Source organism: Dermacentor silvarum, chromosome 2 (assembly GCF_013339745.2).
Source record: "Dermacentor silvarum isolate Dsil-2018 chromosome 2, BIME_Dsil_1.4, whole genome shotgun sequence".
Classification (NCBI taxonomy): Eukaryota; Metazoa; Arthropoda; class Arachnida; order Ixodida; family Ixodidae; genus Dermacentor; species Dermacentor silvarum.
This window is the reverse complement of record NC_051155.1, coordinates 145,358,013-145,382,862: the sequence shown is the minus strand read 5'-3', so window position 1 is coordinate 145,382,862 and position 24,850 is coordinate 145,358,013. Positions and strand designations below refer to the sequence as shown.

Genomic DNA, 24,850 nt, shown 5'->3' with positions numbered 1-24,850 from the left:
ACTTGGTGCCATAATTAACGTGAATGTGGGCGGTGATCACGGATATGTGCTCGGTAAGTGTCACATTAGCCCGTAGACCGTCCGTCATTTCAAGCAGACGGAGCCGCACGGGCGGCGCGTGGATTGGCTCATGCTTCAGCTACGACTTCCCTTGAGTGACAATTGCGAATCTCGAAGGCTATGCTCCTGAAGCGATGCGAATCAAGGAGGCAGGTTCCTTTTCGTTAACCGCAGTGTGGCGCTGCTGCAGTGTTTTGTTCAGTAAATCCAATCCAATCCAAGTTGCTGTAGTTTATGGACCACGTTGGCTGTGCGCGAGTGCTTGTTGCAGTGAGGCGGTAGTTGAATTTTATATTAGAAGTGCCTAGGCAAAATGTGCTTCTTATCGTGTGCATTAACCATCGCACAACCTCTGGACTCGTGAAACACCGTGTGTTCGCCGTGTGTTTCGAGCGATACGCCAGTGTCAACAGTGTCTTACAGCGCCCGTCCGAGCTGCTTTTGTTTCCGCCTGCCTGCGCTCTCTCGTGAAAAGCCTGGTACTGGGGCTTCATCACAGTGTATGGAAGAACTTGTTGTAGGTTGTGCGTTCGTGGTGCTGTAGTTCATCGGCAGCTCTACAGTGTTTGCGCCCGAAAGAGAGTTGGAGCCACGGTACCTGTGGGACGAAGGAGTGTTTGCTGACTACGTCTTGAAAGGTAAGCAAGTTTGGCGCTTGTGCGCGTTGTTGTAGCTTATGGTTCATGTAATGAGCTTTGTGTAACTAGAGCAGAGCGCATTCTGAGCGTAAGTTGTCCATGTTTCTATGCACATTTAGTAAGCAATTTTACGAAAGCTTCTGTTGATGTTATCGCGTACTTGCATTTTCCTGTGAAGTATGCTACCCCGGGGGTCTGATTGCTCTGACTGAATGGGAACACAATTATGGAAACACTGAAAGGTACTGTTTGTTGGGTAGTTTCCCGGCACAAAATTATTCCTTATATAAGCATTTCCGCGAGTACACTGCAGGTGTGTACACGTCGATGTGTCATGGGCTTCACGCGTTGGCACAGTATAGCTATGTTTGACGCTTGCGTAATATTAGCTTGTATGAAGACTTTTTTTGTATACAGTTCACTCTGAAGGCCCGCGTCGCGAGAACCTGTCTGTATTCTATATTGAACTATAGAACCTGTCGTGTTCTATATTGCGAGGCAGATATACGCCGATATTGCAATGACGAGGTTTCTTTTTAATCGAGACCTCTCAATCAGACGCTGGATTTTACTATACATATTCATCTAAAGAACAGTATGCCAGCTCTTCCAGTCATGGGTAATGACTGTGCCTTGCAGTAATAAAGTAAGGGCTGCGATTTCGTGGCGATACTTTGCGCTGTATCCTACGTCATTCTTACCACCCACTGTGAACGGCAGGCTATTCCAGTTCATAACACGGGCGGCGCGTCGGTCAAACCTCTGACGAAAAGCGAGAAGGAATACCATCGCTATACAAACACGGCCTAGGGTTCAAAAGACTTTTCATGTGCTCAATATTTTTTTTTTCATATCCAATGCTCTTTTTGCTTTATTAAATATTTGAGTTTCGGTGATTTTCCTGGTAGTCTTATGTTTGCTGCATTCCAACATTGAATCGCACTTGTTACAACATAACTGCGTAACCTCCTGAGATATAATGGAGAGATTCGTACGAGAGGCACATTAATGTAGCTGCTAGTGTGAGGCTCCTTGCAATTCAGTATTAGACTGATATGATGGGTTTCCAGATTCACATTGCAATAAATTATTCATTGCAGTTGAAGGCTATGCGGATTCTGGAGGCATCCCACAGGAACCTGCAGCACTGCTGCAAGCTGGAGAGCACCACTATAAAGCACCTGATCTGCGTGCTTTTACATAGGTGCGTACAAAACGGTCATTGCCTTGTGTGTTGTAGGATATGTTTCTGTAATATGCAATCATTTTACTGTGTGTGCCATTTTCATGATTTCTAGTGGCAAATCACTTGCATTTCACTTTTGGTCATCTGGAGGGCCCTCAGTTTAATGAACTTACCTTTAACTAGCCTCCTCTGAGCTAAATATAACTCTGACTTGAGTAACTGCATGATATACTCTCTACAGACTGTATATCAATCTAGTCAGATTGCCTTTTTAAGATAATCATTGAGAAGCATGAGGTCTCGAGATGTTTATCTTTTTGTCAATTTTATTATGCAGTATTGTGAAGCTCACTTCTCACACTATTGCCTGTGCGCCTATATTGTTCCCTCTAATCGGTCACACTTATGTATTGTGTACCGTACTTCATCTCTTAAAATTATTGCATACAAAAAGCAAGATTTTCTTTATTAGGTAGCTGCTGAATCCCTAGCCACTGTATGAGCAGGTAATTCCACAAGCATATAACAAACCAATAACCTTTTCATGTGACAAGTTCAATATGCACCCAAAGTGCAGGTTGGCTTCAAGCAGGAAGCTGGTCTCCTTTGTATTTTACAGAAATTTGAGGTGGTAACGCAAACTGCTAAATCACAACAATCCGCACAGTGCAGTATAGTTGCAAGCTACCACGACAGTGCAGCTGAACGCTGAGTGTTCATCGTTACATTGGCACTTTTTTTTCTGTGGGCAGTAGTTGCAAGCCACGACAGTGCAGCTGAACGCTGAGCGTTCGCCTTTACATTGGCTTTTTTTCAGCGTGTCTCTGCCCTTCTACAGTTGACATTGGATAAAGCTTGTTCTTTGCTGTCACTTATCTGAAATGCAAACAATCCTTTTTACTTTTTCTTTCATATTACTTGTCAGCTGCCTAATACACAAGCTTCCGGTGACATGGTAACAGTGCTGACTACTGCCCAGAACATGTGTGCATCTGTGGTTTGTGGTACCACATGCTCACTACCTCGGATTTACTGAGATGTCACAAGAAAGATTGCTTCATGCTCAAGCTCCCCTGCACTTGGTGGAAATATTGAAATAGTCACTTTTTAATATAATAATATACCAAATTGAGTTTTCGAACTGTGAATAATGCACACTAGAGGGTCTATAAAAATGTTTTCTACCTCCTAAAGACATGGCATATCTCGCGGAAGCCGTTCTAAACACTTTGAGTATCTTTACTGCAACTGATTTACAGCTACTTTACACAAGTGTATGATTCCAACATGTAACACATGCATATTATGTGCAGCAGTTCTGCTTCAGCAATGCTTCAGTCAATTTTTGGGTGGCGTTCCAATACCTACCAGGACGTCGTCCAAAAAGAAGCTTTGCACCCCAGAGGTGTGAATGCCATTCTAAGTATGTTTGGCAAGGCAGTCAGTTGAAATCTTCGTTTTGATTGTGGGTCATTTGAAGTCAAATTCTTGTGGATGACTGCATCATGCTATCTCGTCCAGATACAATTCATAAGGCTAACTATTATTGCATTTTTCCTCCTTTAGGCTTGCAGCAAGAGGGATATCAAGAACACGGGAGATGTCAAGACCACATTATAGTCACTGCTTGCTTGTGGTTTCTGAGGGCATGTATGAAAGGGTTGGAAAATAAACATCAGTGTTTGAAAAGATTGGTGTGTTTCGCTAACAGGTACATACTTTTATATGTGCAAGGTTGCATCAGAACAGTACCAGACAATTTTTAAAAATGCTGGAAAAAGTGGATAAATGTAACCAGGATGTTTCTAGGGCGAGCAACAGAAAGTTGGAAACAAGTTACAAGAATGTTTCTAGAGCAAGCAACAGAAAGTTAGAAAATGTTGCAAGGATGTTTCTAGGGCGAACAGCAAAAAGTAGCAAAAAGGTTACTAGGATGTTTCTAGGTCAAGCAACAGAAAGTTGGAAAAAAGTTACAAGGATGTTTCTAAGGCGAGCAACAGAAAGTTGGAAAAAAGTTACAAGAATGTTTCTAGAGCAAGCAACGGAAAGCTAGAAAACAGTTACAAGGACGTTTCTAGGGCGAACAGCAAAAAGTAGGAAAAAAGTTACTAGGATGTTTCTATGAAGTAAAAAGATACCCTGCTTTTAATGTTTGAAGGATGTTCATTCATCGTTTAAGGAAAGTTTGTACATAAAATTTTAATTGAATATCGGTGGCCAATAGTCGACAGGATGTTGGTATGAAGTATTGAGGAAGTTTGTAAACGGTTTGAGAACTTTCAATAGACCGTTGGTAGGTTTTAGTAACATTTGTCTAAAGAAATTTAATTGAAAGTTGCTAGAATTTTTTGTAAGGGACGTTTCGATTCTTGAAGACCAAGCTGGCTCTCTGAGGCACATACATCAGCAAATATTCGGAAGAAGGTGAGCCGCGTGTGTGCTGCAGAAAGAAATCAGAAATGTCTGAACACATTGTTACTAAATGCAGGGATGTTCACCCAGCCAAAACCGTAATGAATACCGACCCTCCAAAATACCTGTGGTTTTGAAAAGCTGGAGAGAACACTAATCCACTGTCGAGATAAGCAAGAGAGGTTAACTTAGTATTCAGAAATTCCCCTTAAATTTAAGCCATGACTTGACTTGGTCAAGTCTGGCTCAAGATGACGCCTGACGTGAACACAGCCAAGGAAAGACATTGAGCGTCTTGGGCATGCTCACGTCATGCGCTATCTTCAGCCGCACTTGACCACGTCAAGTATTTGCTTCATGTAAAGGCGTGTTTCTAAATGCGGGGAGAATGGCCCTCCACAAGGCCATAAAAGAGCCGATGGTAAGGAAGCGAAGACGGGATTTGATAATACAGTAACGAAAGGATACATCTACAATGGCCATGTTAATATTTAAATCACTGTTACAAAAAAGAAGAAAATTTAGCATTCAAATCAGTTAGGAAGCATACTAGGCATGTGTAAGATCTGCGGGCTTGAGTATAGCTTTCAGGACCCCTAGAGGAAAAAAAAATTTAAGAAAGTTCACAAGAAATATAAAAAACGTGATAAAATCTATTGGCCATATTGGCACATTGAACAGAAAGAAAGGGACCGCCAGAGACAGCCATTCAATATTTAATGGTTTGCTAAGTATTGTTTGTATCCCTTCTGAAAATTCAAATTTGTGCCTATCTATGAAAAGATTTGGAAAGTATTTATCTAGAAAAACATTTGCCAGCAAGTTCGTTAGGTTTCTAGAATAGAAGTTTACACGCCAGAATGGCCAAGAAAAGTAGTAAAAGTTGATTTAGGTTACAGTTTATAACGAGTGTGCAAGAACAAACAATACTTATGATTTGCTTTGGTACACCCTTGGGGGGGGGGGCACACACAAAAAGCTTTTCGTTCATAAGTGCCCTCTGCGATTGGCCGGCCGGCTTCGCTAGTCACATGTCCAGCACCAGGATTGGTTTGAATGTTCTCTTACGAACATTCATTACGTTCTCGTGTAACGGCGTTTTGTGAATATGGGCCTTGTTTACGGGAATGCTGAAATATTGTGTGGCGCATCATTTTCTGTCAACTCTTGTTGATAGCCTCAAAAAGCCTTCTGTGGGAAAAGAGTTGGGGTCCCCACTTATGCATGGCTTTGACACGAATTCATCAAAAAATTGGTCTTATGAGAGACGGTGGTGTTTGGCACTACTTCGATGCTTTAAATCATTGAACAACCCAAAATTCACTTCGCTGGGGATGTAGTCCTGCAAGTGTTGTTTGCAGAAGTAGAGACCGTAACCTACTTCTTCATGGCTAGACATTGGCATCCTTGTTAAGGCGCGCCCTCACGATAGCGTTATCAAACTCAAAAGTGAGGTGAGGACGAAGTCGCAAAGTTTGTAGAGGTGATGGTGATGAAGGGCAGACAATGTGAGGGGAGGGCGAGGGACGGTGACATTAAAGATGTGAGGCCAAGTGATGAAGTCCCGATTCAAGCCGCTACGGTTATCTGCATTACGCGTTCCTAAAATCTCGAGCTTAGGGCGAGAGAGGGCGACCTCGACGAAGTGAGACCAAGTGAGGAAGTCAAGATTCCAGCTGGTACGGTAATCTACATTGCGCGTTCCTCGGCAAGCGCACACTAGGATGAGAATCGGTCGATTTCGGTCAGCCGACTTCCGACGACCGGAGTCTCAGTCATGTCGACGCTCATCTTATAATGCGCTGACGGCAACAGTCAACAGCTTATCTGCCGACAGCCGTGCAAGCAAAATCTTACTATCAGGAGACCGGCAGGTTTTCTTGTAACACTTACTGCAACGAAACGACGGCCTGGATTCGCGCCAATGCGGCTGTCAGGGAGTTGGTTAGTGTTGATTTTTGCATGGGCTGCTTACTTTTTTTTTTTTGACACTTTTCAAAGATACATTTTATTTTCTGTGAATGAAACTACATAAATAAACGGTGATGCTTCATGAAGTGTTAAGTGTAGTTCTTGAATTTAGGAGTAGTGCTGCCACATACTTATTGAATAGCTAAATAAATCAAATTGTTTCTACCTATGCCTAAATTTTTCTTGCACGTGTTGCGTCATGAAGAACAGAACTTGACACTTCAAAGTATGGTGTTTGTTGGCGTAACTGTAAACAGCATTTCTCTGTCAGAAAATTGTGGCAAATGGAAGAAATGGTGTCATGTCTTTTTCTGCGAGTTATTTATTAGTTTTTATTTCGTCGACCTGCGGCATTGCACACACACATGGTTGTAACATAATAGTATAAAACTTCGCGATGTCTATGGCTGCCAATTAAAACTTCAAATGTCTTCTTTTGTCATCATAATACGTACGTCGCCTAAAAGAACAAATGAGTTGTAATGTCTGCCTGCGTGTTATATGCTATTCGTGCGTCGCAAAGATGGGGCTAATGGGAAAGGAAGGCCAAGCAAGAAGGCTTCTGTATGGGCGCATACATTCACGTCTTCTGTGTGACGACGACACCATGACGAGGATGGCATGACAAGGGCGGCTTAATCACGGTTGAATGATGTCAGCATGATCACGATGGAACCACGAAGAAAAAATGACATCGATGGAACGACGAAGGCGGTATGACAATGTATATACGCATGACGATAAAGGGATGACGTTCCTCAAGTGATTACGATTGTAAAATGGGGCAGTGTGACAATGTGACAAGGACGCCATGGCCCTGTTGGTATGACGACTACAGTGTGACGATGATGGCGTCACGAGGAGGGCATGACGAGAGTCGGATGGCTAAGTTAAAATGATGACGATGGAATAACGACCACGATGACATCACGATGACTGCGTGACTACGAACAAATGACCACGACTGTAGTGACGACGACGGCATGACATCAGTATGAGGACAATGGGATGACGACGAGTGTATGAGGACAATATGATACGAGGATGGCGTGATGATGACTGTATCACGAAGACTGTATGACGACAATGGTGTAACAGCGATGGCGCGACAACAACGACATGACTTACGTCGGATGACGAAGCTCGAGTGACTACGATGCAACGTTTTTGGTGGTCTCACAACGAGGGTAGGCACGACAATGAATGCATGACGGCTGAATGGCGATGGTGACGTCACGACTATGGCAAGACGAGCGCTGAATGACAAAGCTGGGACGATAGAACGACCACGTCGCCATCACTACCACAAGCACACAGAACGTGGCCCAATCTGCTACACAGCTTGGATCATTGGGTCGGCATAGAAGGCGTGACAACGACGACATGACGACAGTCAGATGACAACGATCGAATGACGACAATGGAAGGACCTCGACGGCATCATGGCCATGAGCACGTACTCAGTCGCCCAAGCTGGTAGACAATATGGGCCACTGAGCCAGCGCACGAAGATAGATAGATAGATATAGATAGGCTCAAAATGAATGAAATAGGCAAGGAATGCTAATTTCATTAAAAGGTAACTAAAGGATGGAATCTAGAACAACCACCCGCTTTAAGAAGCAGTGGCGCGTAATTTTAAAAGAAGATGTACTCTGTTCATAATAAAGTAACAGTCGTTCACAGAAATCCGAAATTTTGCTAAATTGCTTAGTTTCATTCTAAATCTTCCGTAGTACTATTGGACAGTCTGGACGAAATTGATAAGATTCGTTTTCAGGAAATTGTCGTGAACTGAGTAATCGTCTTGTTATTGATTTGTTTAAGTAATTGCTCAAACTAACCGAGTGATCCACAGAGTAGTCTGCAGTGGCCGTGAGTACAGATAATGATCCGTGAAAGAGCTTCCGTGAAAATGGAGCTCTACTGTTCAATGAAATATGCTTGAGTGCTGTTTCTTTCTGCGCGCTTTCAAATTACTCTGCCATTTCGTAACCCAGACTGCAATGAAGAAACATGGTATAGTTTTCTTAAATCAACAGGGATTTAAACTAGTGAGAGGAGTGACAGTGTTCATAAAAACACGCTAAAGAAGACGAAAGGAACACATACGACAGGACGGGTGCTGAACTTCTTACTGGCGTTTATTTCAAACGATCATATATTTTATGCACTGCGCATCACGTACATCATGCAAGCATCATCATAAAAAATATTTTATAAGTCAATCAGTTCAGACATAAGATTGTATGGTAAATCAACTCACGTGCCTAGATACCTCGAAAGAAGGGTCACTTCTTTTTCCTGCAACGCCAAAGACAGACAGCTGACACACTTGTCACCCCAGTTCCTTATAAAATACGCTTCAACTGTTTCGCGTTGTTTTTTTTTTTCCTGAAGAAAGTTGTGTTGGCAAGCATGCGTGTGCATGCGCACTTGTAGTGTTCAGTCAAGTGACTACCGTATCCTTTTCTAACACAATTATTGTGCTGTCTTGCCCTGTCATTGAAGCACTGGCCAGTTTGTCCTATAAAAACGCGTCCACAAACACGTCAAGGGTATCCCATACAGAACATCTGAAGTACATTTTGTGTAATTCGTCCAGTGATTAGTATGGCATTGCATGCGTTTCTGGTACTTTTTGTTTTTGAAAGTTACATACTGCTGGCAATCTACAAGGCACTGAAAAGACTACATTGACATTATGCCTGTTTGTAACCTTGTCAAATTATGTGAAACTTTATGAAGGAATGGAATTAAATGCACGTCTTTTGTCACAATCTTTGGTCGTGCTCTTCCTTCCCTGCTTTAATTTGATTGCGATAGCAATTATACGGTCGCTCCACGTGGATTTCTGCAGTCGGCGTCACCGTCGCTGTCGCCATGAGGTTCCGTATAGAGTCCAACGACGATGAAACGTCGCCGCGCGCCGTATGCTGTATGTGCGCGAGGGACGTGCGCTTTCACGGGGAGCGAACGCACGGCCGAGAGCAAACGCAACTTCTTCCGTCGCGCGAAAGACCGTGAGGGGATGGGAGGGAGGCAGGGGAGGCGAGGTTTAGCTGGGACACCAAATGCCTATTTAAATATAAAACGTTGTGGGGCTTGAAGGTGGTAAAGGCTTCCTACGCTGCTCAACGAGTGTCCCGTTCTGATCTTGTCGAAAACCTCTGAGCCGCCCCAAGAGGCACCGGCAACAGTCACCAACACCGCGTGCGTTCGGTGCGAACGCGGGAAAAACGCCGAGCGCGTTGCTGCGCGTTGCTGGTGCAGCTGCATGTCCAAATTTATACAGCTGATAAAACTGCCATCCTTCCTCCGTATAGCTCTCTACTATTTTGCTATCGCAATTGATGCTTCACCTTTCGGGTGAAACTGTGACATTTTACTGGCGCCGGCGCGCGCTCGCTGTGCAGTCGCCGTCTGACACTGCGCTGGAGCCGCTGCGCTTCTGACTGGCGTTTGCCAGTGTGGTATAGCCATGGAGAAGGAGAGCGCAAATGCTGCTCAACAGCGCAGAAGAACGGAGAAGCTTGACTCATCGGATCCCGAAGTAGTTGCCTGGCAATTAGTGGTTGAGCGTAGGAGGAATGAACAGAAGAAGGCTAAACGTGCTGCGGAGACACTGCAGCAAAGGGACGAACGTCTAGCAAAGCGGCGTCGCCAGGAGGCTGAGCGACATGCCCGACCAGCCCTGCAGCAACAACAAAACGCCGTCGATGACGTCAAGGCTCGCCGATCGACTGAATATACTGTGAAACTCAGCGAAAGCGCCAGTGCGACTCAGACCTTCAGCTGAACCTTTGCTAACGCTACGTATATCCTGGCATAGCCGAGCTAAGCCACTGCAACAATTTTTTTTTTGAAGTGATGTTTTACAGAGAGATGAAATGACTGACGCTGGGAATCCTGCATGTTTCCATCCGTCTACTTCGCTAGACACACTATACTCACTTTGGTGAACACATGACTTTCGCAAAGCACCGTGAATGCATGTGGGGGCTATGCACCTCTTTATCAATTTCGAATGCGCGCTATCGAAAGGTTCCTTTCCTTGATCTTGGGCTGTATCTCCAGCACGCGTAGTCATCTGACGAATAGAAAATCTGAAGATCCAGAAACAATACAGCTATCACTGGGCAGTTAGGAAGCAAACTTGAGCCCCTGGGAAAGCTTCGTCAACATTTTTAGACAACCTGCTACAGCGTCGTTAAGACACAGATCTGGTAAATTGTTAAGGACAATTAGATAGTCGTCGATATACCTGAATACACGAATGATTGGTTTTCTGGTTAGTTCCGCATTAACGTGGTTGTCAAAGGACGCTAAAGAAATGTTCCATAAAATGAGGGCTATTGACGAACCAATTCAGAGTCCTGTGCTTTGAATGTAATAACAGCAATTGGGACTAATGGCAGTTGAATGCCAGTACAATTCTAACGAAGTTAAAAAATCGTCACAGTTCATGCAGACTACGGCCTGAAATTTTAGTTCACCCATTTCATCAATTTTTTTTTCACGAGCAGCACATAGAATACTTTCACGCATCGCAGAATATGTCTGCAACATCTAGTGAGAAAGCTGTGGCTACGGCTCCCAGACCATCTTGTAGCTCAAAGATAACGCCATCAGAGCACCTCACCATGAAGGGGTCTTGATTGGTAGCCGCTTGAAGTGCCCTTGCAGGAACCGTCCTACTTGTAGCTGCCTCAATGCCTTCTGTGAGACGATCACGCGCGAAGTATAATTAGGCTTGTGGGTCTTGTACGTACAGAAGACTTCCGGTAATCATTTTTACCACATTTCCACAGTCCAGCTGCATGTCTTTCAACAGTTTTAGTGCTTTCTTTTGTTGCAAGGGGTAAACTTGGGTTCCTTGAAGTTCTTCATAGCTTCATTAGCCTTCCCTCCCACCAGGTTTTCTGGCAGCACGACAAATCCCCCTTCTTTATCTGCTGGGAAAATGGCCAGTTTTTAGTCCTCTAGGCATGTTATTATCTTTTTGAGTGGAGGTCGGGACGGCGTTCTACGATCGGTTTTCTTCAGGACGCAGTCCACAGCTTCACTGATGACTCGTTCCCGCTCTCTTTCTTCTGCTCTATCGGGTACGTTTCTTGCTGGAGCCAATAGCTGCTCTCCGCTGAGGTGAGGCTCGAAACTTTATTTCGGGCCTTTCTCGAGGATGTTGCCTACGGTAGCAGGAAGAATAGCGTTTCCTAAAATGGCAACTGTTTCGCTTCGCAACTTTTAGCCGGCTGTTTGGGTTACGTGAGCCTTGTACGTTACCAAGTGAATTGCGTGCGTGCGTGTAGGCGATTCCCCTACGCCATCATCTTAGCAGATTCTTGTGAAAGATACTTTAGATACAACCCCACCGGGACCTTCACAATACAAGATACAGATGATTGCTACACCACTGCGCCTTCCAGTCCGTTTTATTTTTCCAGCGAAAGCTGTATATGGCTAGGCGAAACGTAAAACATTTCGTCCCATGTTTCGCTAAACGTCTCCATTGGGTGCGCCGTCGGTTACGTCGTTCTCTACGTCGCACCCAAGCGCGTGCGCCTTTGGCACCGCCGTTAGCGACGTCGTTCTCTGAGTCGTACCTGCTCTGCCCGCAACGCCGGTTCCTTGGCTCGCCGTTGTCGCATGCACTCGATATCTCAAGTTAGCTCGGCGTCGTGGTTAGTAGCGTCGGCCCGCCATTGGTGCTTGCGTTCCACTTCGCGATTTCAACGTGGACGTTTCGTCGCAGGCGAAGCCAACATGCCGCTCGAGAAACTCCCGCCGAAAGCGTGAGTTGGCCCCGGGGAACGCGTTCCCGCCATTGGCACGTTGACGCTGCTCTGCCCGTAACGCCGCCTCCTCGGCTCGCCGTTGTCGCATGCGTTCGATATCTCGAGTTAGCTCGGCGTCGTGGTTAGCAGCATCCGCGCCCCAATGGCGCTTGCGTTCCACTAGAAACACAAACATGTAACCAATAATTGAGAAACGCTTCAATACAGCGTCGGAATTTACCTCCTGCTAAACACCGGGCCCGCACGTTTCAGCTTCACTGGTTAACCATCTCTACGGTGTGCTTGGGCGGTGTTTTTTTTTTTTCAGGCGGAGTTTTCTTATAGCTCGAGTTGCCTGGAAGACCTTCCCTGGGCATGTGCCAACATGTAATAAACGAGAAACCAGGAGCCGTCTTCTCGAGTATTTTGTAGAAGGTTACGTGAGCAAGTTTCTCCCCGGAGAGCACCATGAAGTCGGGACGGTGCGCCATAAAGGCAAAATTGGAGAGCCTGTAGGTTGTAGCTTTTAGCATAAATCGGACGCCTAACGTCAGTCGCAGGGTTAGCCATGTGCATCTTGTTTTAGGAAAATAAGTAGAGACAGCAAATAACTCTTGCGCATGCACAAAACATTTTGATGCACTGCTTTTCAATATTACACTTTAATACATAGACTGCGCACTGCGAGCTGGAATATGTGATGAGCACGGTACTATTCTAGCGCGGAACACTTAGTTATAAACCCCCATTTGAAAGAAATAACACATTGTACAGTGGTACCAAAGCATTTTTAAACTGCATTACAAAGGTTTAATATACAATGTCACAGCTAGGGCTCCGTGTTTTCGGAGTTTATTTTTCTTGAAATTCGGAGGGTGTTTTCGGAGGTTATTTTCTGGTGGAAATTCTGAGTTTATCGGAGTTTATTTCACGTAAATCCCCAGTTCTCCGAAATTCAGGGTTAAATTTTGCATTATTCTCAATACTCCAAAATCTTAGATTAAATTATATCTGAACACGAAAACATCAGAACACACGAAGCGTATTTTTGTTGTCTGGAAGGTTTGAACGCACACACACATATACACACACGCACAAATACTTCAATACAAAACACCTATGTTTGTACGTATTACAATCTTAAAAGTTGCTCTAATAGACGCAATCATACTTTACGAGGTTGCTGTCATTGATGGAGGCACGCTCTTTTCGATTTATGATTCTTAGCTTTGAAACTGCCTTTTCAACGTTTGCGCTAGAAGACAGCGCGCAGTGAGAAAGCACTGGTCACTGGACAGTGTGAAGTCTCCAAAGCGACATGGGTTCAACAATATTACTAATTAATTAGCTCTGATAGTTCGCAAAATCACTGATGAGTTGGCTCATGTCGGCAGTTTCAAGAAACACTAACTTAAACATCGGCGCATAGGTTTCGAACACGCGGGGTAACTCATGCTTCACATTTAGATTCACAATTTGAGCGCTACACCAAAACGATTCACTGGTGTACTGGAGCGCATCGAAAAGGTTCCTCTCAACTGTCTGTCTCCACGTTTCAGCGACAGCAGCGTAGTATCCATGAAGGTCTGCGACAGTCGTTGAGTGGTCTTACATCTCTCACTCGATGTGCGACAAGCCCTTTGTTAAATGTGCGATGCGTGTGGTCTACGAGATACTGTTGACGTGAGGTAAAGTTTATATCGGCCAAACCGGCCGGTGTATCAATGACTGCTTAGAACATACCCTTTCGATATAGAACGAAAGAGGGTCCTATTGGCCGTTAAAATCGGAGTTTATCGGATAAATTCGAATTGTCAAAAAGTTTACCGGCCAATGTTTATCAGATTTTTTCGGATTTATCCGAAAACACGGAGCCCTAGTCACAGCCTTGTGGCACCGACATAGCATGGCTAAGGACGCACCCTTAAGACCTAACTAGGGAGAGATTGGTGACAGGAAAGCAGCCAAAGCTGCTCCTGCTTGTCGCTGACCTCTCCATTGTTACATCTATGATCAGCGCTTCGAGCCATGATGTTTCACCAAATAACTCCCGTAGCAAAGTTGCTGGCAACACAGCTTCACAAAATATTTTATGTCGCACGTACTACGCATATGCCTATGTAAATTATACTACATGTCTTCGAAAGCCGCATTGGAGGTATTTATAGCAGTGACCATTGCATTTCAAAAAACAGCGGATCACTTTGTAAAGCACCTGTTATTGAAAGGTTTGCTAGAGAAACGATAGTATAATGAACATATGTGAGGTCATATGTCGTTTATTGTTAAAAAACATAGGTTGGTATTATATGAAGGCGAAAGCCTTATATGTCCCATGAAGCGAAAAATCCGGCGAGCGTGCGTTAACATCCGATGGCAAGAAAACTCACATGACCAAGTGATGACGTCACGTTTCCGGCACTGGACCTGCTGCGGCTCGCACTGTGAAGTCTCACGGTGAACAGCCACGGCGTGAGACAGACGCCGTGGCCCACATAAAAAAAAGCGACCTGGTCCACTCTCAAAATTGAATTAACGTGGATTGAAGTGGATTAATGTGGATTAGGGTTGGAACAAATTAGAGCAATGTGAAATAAGTTATAATAAAGAGAATTAAAGTGAATTAAAGCGCCTTAAGGTGGAGTTCTAGTTTAAGGTGCTCACATAAAAAAAGAAAAAAGTTGCAGTGGCTTAGCTCGGCTATGCCAGGATATACGTAGCGTTAGCAAAGGTTCAGCTGATTATTCTTAGCTTTCCTGGTTGTCTCCTACGCTCAACCGCTAATTGCCAGGCAACTACTTCGGGATCCAATGAGTCAAGCTTCTCCGTTCTTCTGCGCTGTTGAGCAGCATTTGCGCTCTCCTTCTCCACACTGGCAAACGCCAGTCAGAAGCGCAGCGGCTCCAGCGCAGTGTCAGACGGCGACTGCACAGCGAGCGCGCGCCGGCGCCAGTGCGTCTACCACGGCTACGACGTCACTCCTCTGGAATGCGCAGACCGGCGGCGGTGAGTCGCGCGCGGCGGCGGCGGAGTGCGCGAGAGGTGCCGGCTCCGGTGGCTCCGGTGCGCAAGCCGTGTGACATCACTGATCCTTGCGCATGCGCAGCACGGCTCTTGATGTGCCGCGCGGAACGGGCTTGGCTAGGCCAGTGTAGCTAACGCTACAAAAAAAAAAACTTTCACTTTATTTATAAAAAAGGTGCTTACTTAGGCAAGTCCTAATGCTTCGACGTTCAAATCACGTAAGGATGCTTAAGGGACTGTCAACTTTTCAGTAACCCTTATGGCAACACACTGGAATAACTTCTTCATGATGCGCTTTGGTTTTAAGTACAGGATTTCTGGTTAAATGTATTCGGCCAACTCTGAATGACAGGCTGCAGCGTCGTTTGTTGTTTTGGTTGTTGTTGTTGTATTAGAGCAGAAACAGAGAGCCAACAAGCTTTCGCGTGATTCGTCTGCTTTCGAAAGCACGGTCAGAGGAGAAAGACTGATGCAAGATACCCAGTTGTAATGGTATCACACCGGTTATGTAGAACAAATGAAATTTGCACCTTTGTTTCACATCCGACGAGCAATGGCCCTACAAGGTCCACACGAAGCCACTAGGTATGTCGGGGTGAATCTCACCGTATTCCGCTTGGTGTTGGCGACCCATTGGCGAAGCATGTTCTCGCCAAATATTTATTTTTATTTTCGTTAAAAATTCATATTTTCGGTGTATTTTACGCATTTCAGTGATAAATAAACATTTCCTTGGGGTATTTTTCTGTCTCCACCTTAGAGAGCTAAACCTTTTCTCATATTAATAGAATGCTGATGCTAACATTTGTGTTATACACCCGGAAGCAGAACGGCAGCTACCTCTGTCTTGCTGCCTAAAGTCGGTGATCCTTTTACTGCGCATGGATATGCTTATAGGAAAATGCATCACCTTTAATGGGCGGTATGGAAAGAATCAGCATTATAGCACTTCCAAGTTCAATACTATTTTTTTAATTGGTGAGCAGTCTTCGCTGGTATAATAATTGCAATGTTACAAAGACTTTTCAAAGAGCGACTTGAAGTTTTAAAGAGCGATCAATAGAGCATTGGGCTGCGGTGCCGGAAAGCAGAGGTTGGACCACATCACGGTAACGCTTTTCATATTATAAGTATAGGTCAACTTCACCCACTTTGGAGATATTTAACATAAAAATGAAAGTCTGTCGAGCGTACGCGAGCACGTCACTGTGCGCATGAAATCGCAAAAGAGATGCGAGGTATGCAAACGTGATTTTGATTATTAAGTATTACAGAGGCGCCTGTACACGCACGCGCAGCTGTCGAGACATCCGTATTTAAGTGTGTTATCCCAAATATATAGTCAGTGGTGCTAAGTGTTGGACAAGGTATTGTTAATTTGAAAAGATATTTATGAATCACTGGCGAAAAACTATCACCATCTCTTCTTTTTATTTGAATTTCTGCAATGACTTGCACTATAATTCGAAAGATACACGGTGCTAAAGAAAAAAGAATCGATTACTACGTCTTCTTTGTTTTCCCTTCAGGACACGTAATTAAACTGCGAAATACAGGCTTTTCTAGTAGTGAAATCATGTCTGTTTACCAGAAATACTAATCGCTCTTTTGCAGCGCCTCGCATAACTTCAGCGTGGCTTTCGGAAGCTGAACACCGTAAATCTATCAACCAAAACCTACAGATTGAAATCTGATGCCGCACAATGTAGTGTACATACATTGGCTATATCTAGCATTTGCAATGATACTTCAGTATTGTTTCGATGTTAAGAACGGCATGTTAGTTCGAGTATGCAGTGGTAGTAGAAATTATTTATGGAAATACACAGAAATCAACAAGACGTTTGGTACTCTGCGCCGCCGAAGGAAACACGGGTAGTGATAGAGGGCAAGGAATGATTGCGACAAAAATAGCGGCGTGATGATGGGAGTGGTCATCAAAGCAGCATATTTAAAGTCTTGAGGTTAGGCCTGTGTCCTGTAAAATATTGTCTTTGCTGGAAGAAAATGACACCTCGGTGTGATCATCATTGACGACAGAACAAAAAATTGAACGGTAATAACGTATCCTTAATTCGGTCTTCCGCCGCTCTTATATAAATCAGAGGAGCACAAGGATGAACTACTACGGCCCACATTTGGTTTGTGAAGCCTCTAAGAAAATCACACCTAATCAGATTTTTATATTCTCCGTGAGAATATGTTTAGACTTCACATGGCAGTTCGTGAAGAGAGGTGTAAAAGCTTGGTTGCCACTGGGCTGCTACCCTACACAGTAAACCAGCCTTTTCGCAGTCGTTTTGTTGTTATTTCCCAGCTTTGCTGTAAGGCGACCTGTGTACGGCCAATAATTATGTTTATTGCAAGCTCCACCCTCTCGAGAAAGGAACGAGTTTGCGTATATCTACACAGTGCGCATTCTTCCGAGAACCAATGCCCGTGTTCACTCCAACTGACAGTCGGAACTCTTGGAACAGTAACACAGCTGTAACAACAGTTGGAGTAACAACTAAGAATTTCAACAACTTCACTCCCACTTTGGGACCTTGAAGTGGTCTGATGTGCGGGAAAGGCCAAATATTGGGCATGGTAGTCTTCTTCACCTTCAATCACCTTCTTCGAAGCCTAGCCCTGGCCCTGGGATTGCGATATGGTGAAATGTCACATCGTCGCCGGCACACAGTTATCTTCGTCGCGCGGCAATTATCAGGATCTTGTTCCCTCTTGAGAAACGCCTTGCACCTTTATTACGTGATCCGCTGTGTTTTCATGTAGTACGCACTTCAAGTGGTCTGCCGCCACTCTTAACAGTCAGACTTCTAACAACTCTTGTATGACGCTTAACAGCAATGCTCGAGGGCGTATACTTGTTTTTGGGAGGTTTATGTTACGTTAAAAGAAAAGCTAGCTCGCTCCAGCATTTGATAAAATTGCATAACCCTCTCACTCACAAATTATTTATCCACTCAAAGTATACATTCTTCTTATTAACCGCATTGAACGATGAAAATGAGGACCAATTTCATGGTTCTGTAGAGCGAAACAAAGTGAATAATGGCATCTCGATGCACAGCCTCGGAGCGCTAAGCTCTAGTTCAAGTCGGTGAGCTTTCAGATTTCGAACAAGTAAGCTGCTCCCAATGAGACGCAATAAAAAATTAGACCTTGTTTTCATTGTTCGAGGCCCCTATATTAAATTACATGTTTGGAGAAGCAGGCTGTCATTTTCTTTCATTTTCTAAAATTATTGAGGCATTGGCTGAAGTACTTGGAGGTCTTCCCAAGCTATTTTCAGCAATTTATCCAGAAGTTCCCAATTATCTAACGCCAATTCATCCATAAGAGCCTTGCAAAGCTCTTTTTGGCAACTGAACCAGAAATGGCGCAAGGAGTGAGCGGCTAGAAAAGCGCGATACGTATTGCATGTTCTTATGCAGCTGCGCCATAATAGGATTAGATAGGAACTTCATCCCAGACTTCCATGCTCAAAATGGAGAGGTTTTTTGTGAGTAGGAGAGGTGGACTTAATGTGATCATTTCCCTCCAAAGAAATTTAAAGCCGAATCATAAAACAACTACGAATTAAAAGCTGCAATTGGCGCAGTCTAACACGGCTTTTTCTATTACTTTCGCAATATCTGCGCTGCGTTAACAATAGCAAGTAGGCATTGCAGACTTAGAGGGTTGAATTTCACTCCTAATTGAGATTTAGTTTAGTAAAGCTATTCATACTTTGCAATATTACCTCATTTTTGTTGAATTTTAAAACCTTACGTTCTTTGTAATAGGGTTTCATGTAGGGCCCTGTATAGTCTGAGACAAAAGAAAAAATGAGCGCAGGCCTTGGCGGCACATGCAGCACAGCCACAGCATAAGCTGAAGGAGCGCCTCTGTCTTGTATATATTGTAAATGCACCTTTATATGTGACTTCCGCAACGCAACAATATGAACACCGAGAAAACTTATTTAAGAAAAGATAGTTGAGGCAAACACACCTGCTCTTCTAATACATATGCTACAAACGTTGTTAAGCAAGATTTCCTGAAATATTATTCTAAGATAATTCATTGGAGAGGACAGAGTCGGCGTAGGCTTCTTTTTATGGTCCTTGAGACTTTCCAGGCACACTGCAGACAGACCATGTGAAAAGTTATTTCACTCACTCACTCACTGACCATGTGATGTGCAATTTTGGGGTATGACACTTGAATTATTTCTTCGTGTGTATCTGTCTGCGCTTTACCAAAAAATGGCAGAGGTTTCAAACTGAACGGCATCACCAGAAAACACGACGCCGGTTCTTTGCTTTTAATTCATATGAACGCACGGTTCTCAAAGAAAAAACACAAAAAAAACTATACTTTTGATGGACGCGAGCACGGGTTGATCATAACGCGATCGATCCTGCTCACATTGATCCGTGAGATGGCCGTGTTTTTCCTGCAATTAAAGTAGACTAAGAATTCCACAACCAAAGCAAGCGCTTCTTATCAAAATAGACAGGACAGTGTCCTGCGAATAAATGGCAAACAGAGAGAACATACTCTTGAAGTGGAGTTGTGATTGATGGGCACGTGGAGAAGAATAGGCCTGCTTTAGTTATCGACCAAGCTTGACCCCGTTTGATCATTCGTTAGTTATGTTCTTTCTCCGGCTGAAGTACCGTCTGGTATTCGAAGGTTAACACGCGGGACGTTTAGTCTTGAGGGCTTTACGCTACTCTGTGGAATAACAAAGCTTGTGAGGTGAGCAGAAAATTGCAGGTGAGGCGTCTTAATTAGGTGAAATGCGGCACGCGCGAACGTCCTTTGCTGCTTATTGGCGGAAGCAATGCGGGATAATTAATGCTGCCAGCAATGTTGTTTCGTTTTATGAACTTGAAATGCATATAATGAGCATTCTTATTAACCTCGCCTTATTACTCGTTGCACCATTTGATCTCTTTTTAACGCAACGTTTCTACAGTAGAACCTAAAAATGTTTAGTTAAACAAAAAACAATAGGTACCCTTTTCGCTTAATTCGTCTTTAGGGCTTATATTTTACAATCCTGGAATTTGCATGGACATTAGAAATGCAACATACAATCCGCATTACCTATATGCAAGGCACCTCGGTATGTCGATAAGTGTTGTTATTTGAGATTATTTACGATTAGCTGCTGTACAAACCACGTTTTCAGTACTTCCTAATACACATGAAAAAAAAAGATGCATCTGCCAATTTGTTTTGCGGTTGCAATAATGTATTTTGCCCCCAAATAACATTCGTTGATGATTGAGTGCATTCACTGCAGTCTTATTTTGGGAATATTTGCCACATCACTTCGAGTCACTCACATTGTTGTTCTCATTAAAAAAAGATTCAGTGTCGATTTCCCAATACACCACCTTCGTTCGGGTCATTTTTATTTATCTTCTTCTCAACATTTTTACTTGCCTGCATATACATACAATGTTTCTCTATCTTTGTAGCATTTAGTGGCTGCTGTATTCACGAAAAATTGCATATGTAACCTTCACCACTGATACAGTTTAATTCATTGGACTGTACTAACCCAGTCAGCAGAATATTTATTACTAAAGGCATTTGATTACAATTATTTTCATGAGCTTTGAAATTATGAAAGCATGGCGCGTAAAAATAATCAGCTATTATTAAAGAATGCCAGACTAAAAAAAAAAAATATCGCCTATCCAAATAGCACACCTGGAGCTGGATTTGGCAATGAGACGGGCAAACTATTCAGGACAAATCTAACTGTGTTCCGACTAGCTCACAAAATTTCACTAATTAATTTATCACTAATTACCTTGAGGCACATAGTGCAATTTACAGATTGCATCCGGCGAGTTTGCAAGGCACCTGTACTTATTGTTAATTATCAAGATGGCAGTGGTGTGGCAATGTGGTTCGTTATACTTAAATAACGATGTACTCTTGTTCCATTCGCGGCGGAGTTAGCCGCATTCGGCAGCTGTTATGGGCTCATTTTTTGCACCTTTGCTTCAACGAGAAGGGTGTGCTGCGGAAAGGCGTGTTTTCTTCACGTATACTGTGACAACAGCGGCACGACTACAACCACCAGTCATATTCGAAAATATTTGTTCCTTACGTGCTTTGTTCCTATAGACACGTTATTCTTGTCAACCGCAAACGTTTACGGGACGCAGGATGTGCCAAGAAGCCGAATTCTTGCCGAGCGTGGTCGCACTGCCTCAAATTAAATGTTCGAGCCTGTAGTAGCCTTCACCACCTACATGGTAATTTGTTAAACTAGAATTACCATGTCTTAACAGAGCAGTAATTAACATTTTCAGGGGAAACCGCACCCCATAAACTTTTGCGGTTGATAGTACATTCAAGCAGGCTGTGTTAAGTATTCGCAGTGCTTAAAGGCCAACCTCAACATTTTTTTTTTACCCACGTAAAAGGCCTTATTTCAGACTGCCCAGATATAGAGCTACCTCTGTGTAAAAAAAGCTCCCGTTTGAAAGCCCAAAGAGCAGGCGTTCGGGACATCGATACGGAGGGGTGCGACTGTTTTGACAACAAATCCGTGCAGGGGCGGGGCCTCGCCGCGCTGACCGTATCACCATTTTCTTTTTTCCTCTCTGTTTGGCGGCGTTCTAACGCCGCCGGCGTTGAAAAGGAGAACATGCTGGGCTGGTGTTAACTAGGCACAAATGTGGCTGCTGTTAAGGGGTCGATGGTACTCCTAAGTAAACGCATCACTGTTTTGATGAACCAAATATAATCTCACTGTCAGGGAGGGAGCAGTCTTCCTGACTGAAGCAGTATTTTCTTTATTTGGGTTGTTGCTACGCTGCGCTCGCCAACACCCCAACGACCGCCGCTTCGCGTCGGCCCCCGACACCACGGCTTCAGCCGCGGCACCTGGGCACAACCGACCGCGCCGCCAACCAGAGAAGAAAAGAAAAGCAAAATGGTGATACTTCATCGAGGCGAGGCCCCGCCCCTGCACGGATTTGTTGTGACAACAGTCGCACCCGATACGGAGAAACAGACCGCCATTACCGTTCGCCGGTAATGAGGCATGACCCAGAATGGTGAGAAAAAAGTGAGGCTCGTCGATATGACATTATATATAGAGGTGAAGCGGCCTCCGCGGCCCGCTTAAACATCCACCTCGAAGGAAATGTGCTGGGATTTACGATATATCGACTTACGCACCATTTAAAAGCCGTTAATATTGAATTTGCACGATTACCTGTCCTTCATCTTTGCTAAGACTGTTCGTTATGTATGGAGCTTTACTGAAATATAAGCTTTTGAGCTAAAGTACCATTTCTAAAGCTGGAAGAGGCTGGCAACTGTAGCAAAAGGTAAAACCTATTTGAGGTCATCAAAGAAGACCTTGCTTTCTAAAACTTGTGGTTCCAAGAACTGCTGTGTCTGTCTTCATTTTATATGAGCGCCTGCTGAACACGCTCCGCAGATTGCTATGGACATGTACTAACAGAAGCGTATTTTGCAGAACAGTAATGCTGTTTGAGTTGCTTTGCCTTGCCTTTTACGCATCCTCATATAGAAATTATTTGAAGATGCTCCTGAGTCTTTTCTGCTAAAGAGGAAAACTTGGAGGACGCTTAAGCTGCGCCTGTAAGATTGGAACGGGATAGCGTTCAAAGGCTCTTGACTGCTTATCACGCTTCCGGGTAGCTGCAGCTTATGTAACCGTAATGGTTACCGGGAAACGCTTGCGGCGAACGCTATGCACAAAGGCGAGCTTTCTGGTAGAAACGCAGCCTCTTGCGTGGGCCGATCCCGGAGGTTGTGCATAGCCGCGCCCAAATAAATAGATCATTTTCAGGCTTCTAGTATTGTATCGCACTTTTAATAGTTCAGTCTGAGAAGATTTAACATAAAAGACGTGCGCTGTCGGTGTCTTGTTTCACGACATTTGTTTGTAGACTGTCATTCCCAAATTCCGAGGAATAACTTTGTCAGAAATGTAAGACAAGGTATGAGCAACTTTAGTAATGGAATGCTGTGGCAATATAACCCCCCATATACCGCATGTCATATAGCAAAAAGGGGTGACATATACATATACCTAAGTATACACAGATACTTTCAGTCACGGACAACGACGCCGTTGCCGACACCGAATTTTCTGCGACACTGGGCCCTTAACGCTCTCGCGTCAAAAAGGAATACCATGTTCACAAACCTTTTCGCACGTAAGTACTGTTTGCCATTATCCGATGTCCTTTGTGATACTGTGCCCGTCAAGACGATTGACTGTCGTCTGTTCTTGCAAACAGCGCCAGCGTAAGAACGTCTCTGCGATTAGGATCCCTGTTCCCGTTGTGTTGACTTTCTTTGCTTATTGATTTATTCCTGTACTTCTTTCGCCCATTTTTGCACATTTCGAAGGTAGAACTTCAGTGAATGAATGAATAAATCAATGAATCACTCAATCAATCAATCAGTCAGTGAATCAATCAATATATTCCCTTTTCTAATAGAAAAACTGATTATGGGCGCGTATACTTGTTTTATTCAGTTTTGCCATGGACGTCCAAAGAATGGAATGAACTCCCGCTGGTATTGTATCCATTAATATCAATGAGAATTGCAGAAATGGGCTAGCTACATAAAACTGTAAATGGCAAGCATTTGTATGAACTGATGTTGCTTGTTCTAATGTTGCTTTTATTGCGCCACGTTGTAATACTGTACTGTAATACTGTAATAATATGTACTGTAATACTGTACTGTAATACTGTTGTAATACTGTAATACGAACTCTCAGCTAACATAAAATATTTACCAAAAATTGTGCACAAAGTGCACAATTTTTGATAAATAAATAAATAAATGTAAGGGGGAATAACTTGCCAATTCATGCCTACTTGTGCCTGAACAAAATCAATAGTACTACCTTTACTGTGATTTCATTTTCGTTCTTGGCCTGATCATAAATAAGAGAGGGTGGTTTGGCGCGGAGTATTCTCCCACGAAGCTCCTCTCAACGAGCAGCTGCTCACACATCTCACATGTTTCGTTACAGACAGCGCCTGAAAAGTTATCACAAAGGGGCAGATACACAATAATGTGCTTGTTATTTGATTCTTGTTCTTATTTATTTCATTAATTTATGACACAAAGCGCACATTTTTGTAAAATTTGAGGTGTCGAGAAACCATGTGACCTCGAAATCAGAATACGTCGAGCTCATACAAACTCGAGGCCACAAAGAGTGCGCCACGCATTGCACACGCGTATGAATTTAATACACGGTAGCGTGATTACGTAAGTATTATGTAAGCCTTCAAACGCTTTTTACTCTATTGTTCTGGATAACACCAAACTGTGATGTTCAACACCTGCGCAATATTTTGGCAACGGCAACTCAAGCTTATGTTGGCACAAACGAAGAAAAGAAACTCAATTAAAACTTCACCAGGGGTTTCAATTCGAACGCAGTCATTGCAACGTTTTATCGTACAGAAAGGGAGCCATGGTCCTACACTTTCAAGTGGGACGCTCAGTTTAACACATCTATTCTCCTCTCCCTCCCCAAACGCGCGTGCACATACAAAAAATATATGAATACCTACATATATGTGCATACACCCATGCAAAAACACACTCTTTGTTACAAAATATATGAATATGTCTCTCCACTGTCAAAACGCGCACATCCTCTGTTCACCTGGTACATTCCATTCAACTGTTTCCGCTGCACTCACAAGCGATGGCACTTTCCCGCATTGAATATGATCCTTTTCTTGCACATGACTCAGCGCTGCGCA

The 24,850-nt window shown here is 43.7% G+C and overlaps 1 long non-coding RNA gene across 1 annotated transcript; it reads left to right on the top strand.

Moving 5' to 3' along the window:
- Positions 1-624: 624 nt before the first annotated feature.
- LOC125943667 (uncharacterized) lies at positions 625-3,562 on the top strand. The gene is made up of 3 exons (XR_007465828.1): positions 625-698; positions 1,799-1,902; positions 3,451-3,562. It is a non-coding gene; the product is annotated as an uncharacterized LOC125943667 (long non-coding RNA).
- Positions 3,563-24,850: the final 21,288 nt, after the last annotated feature.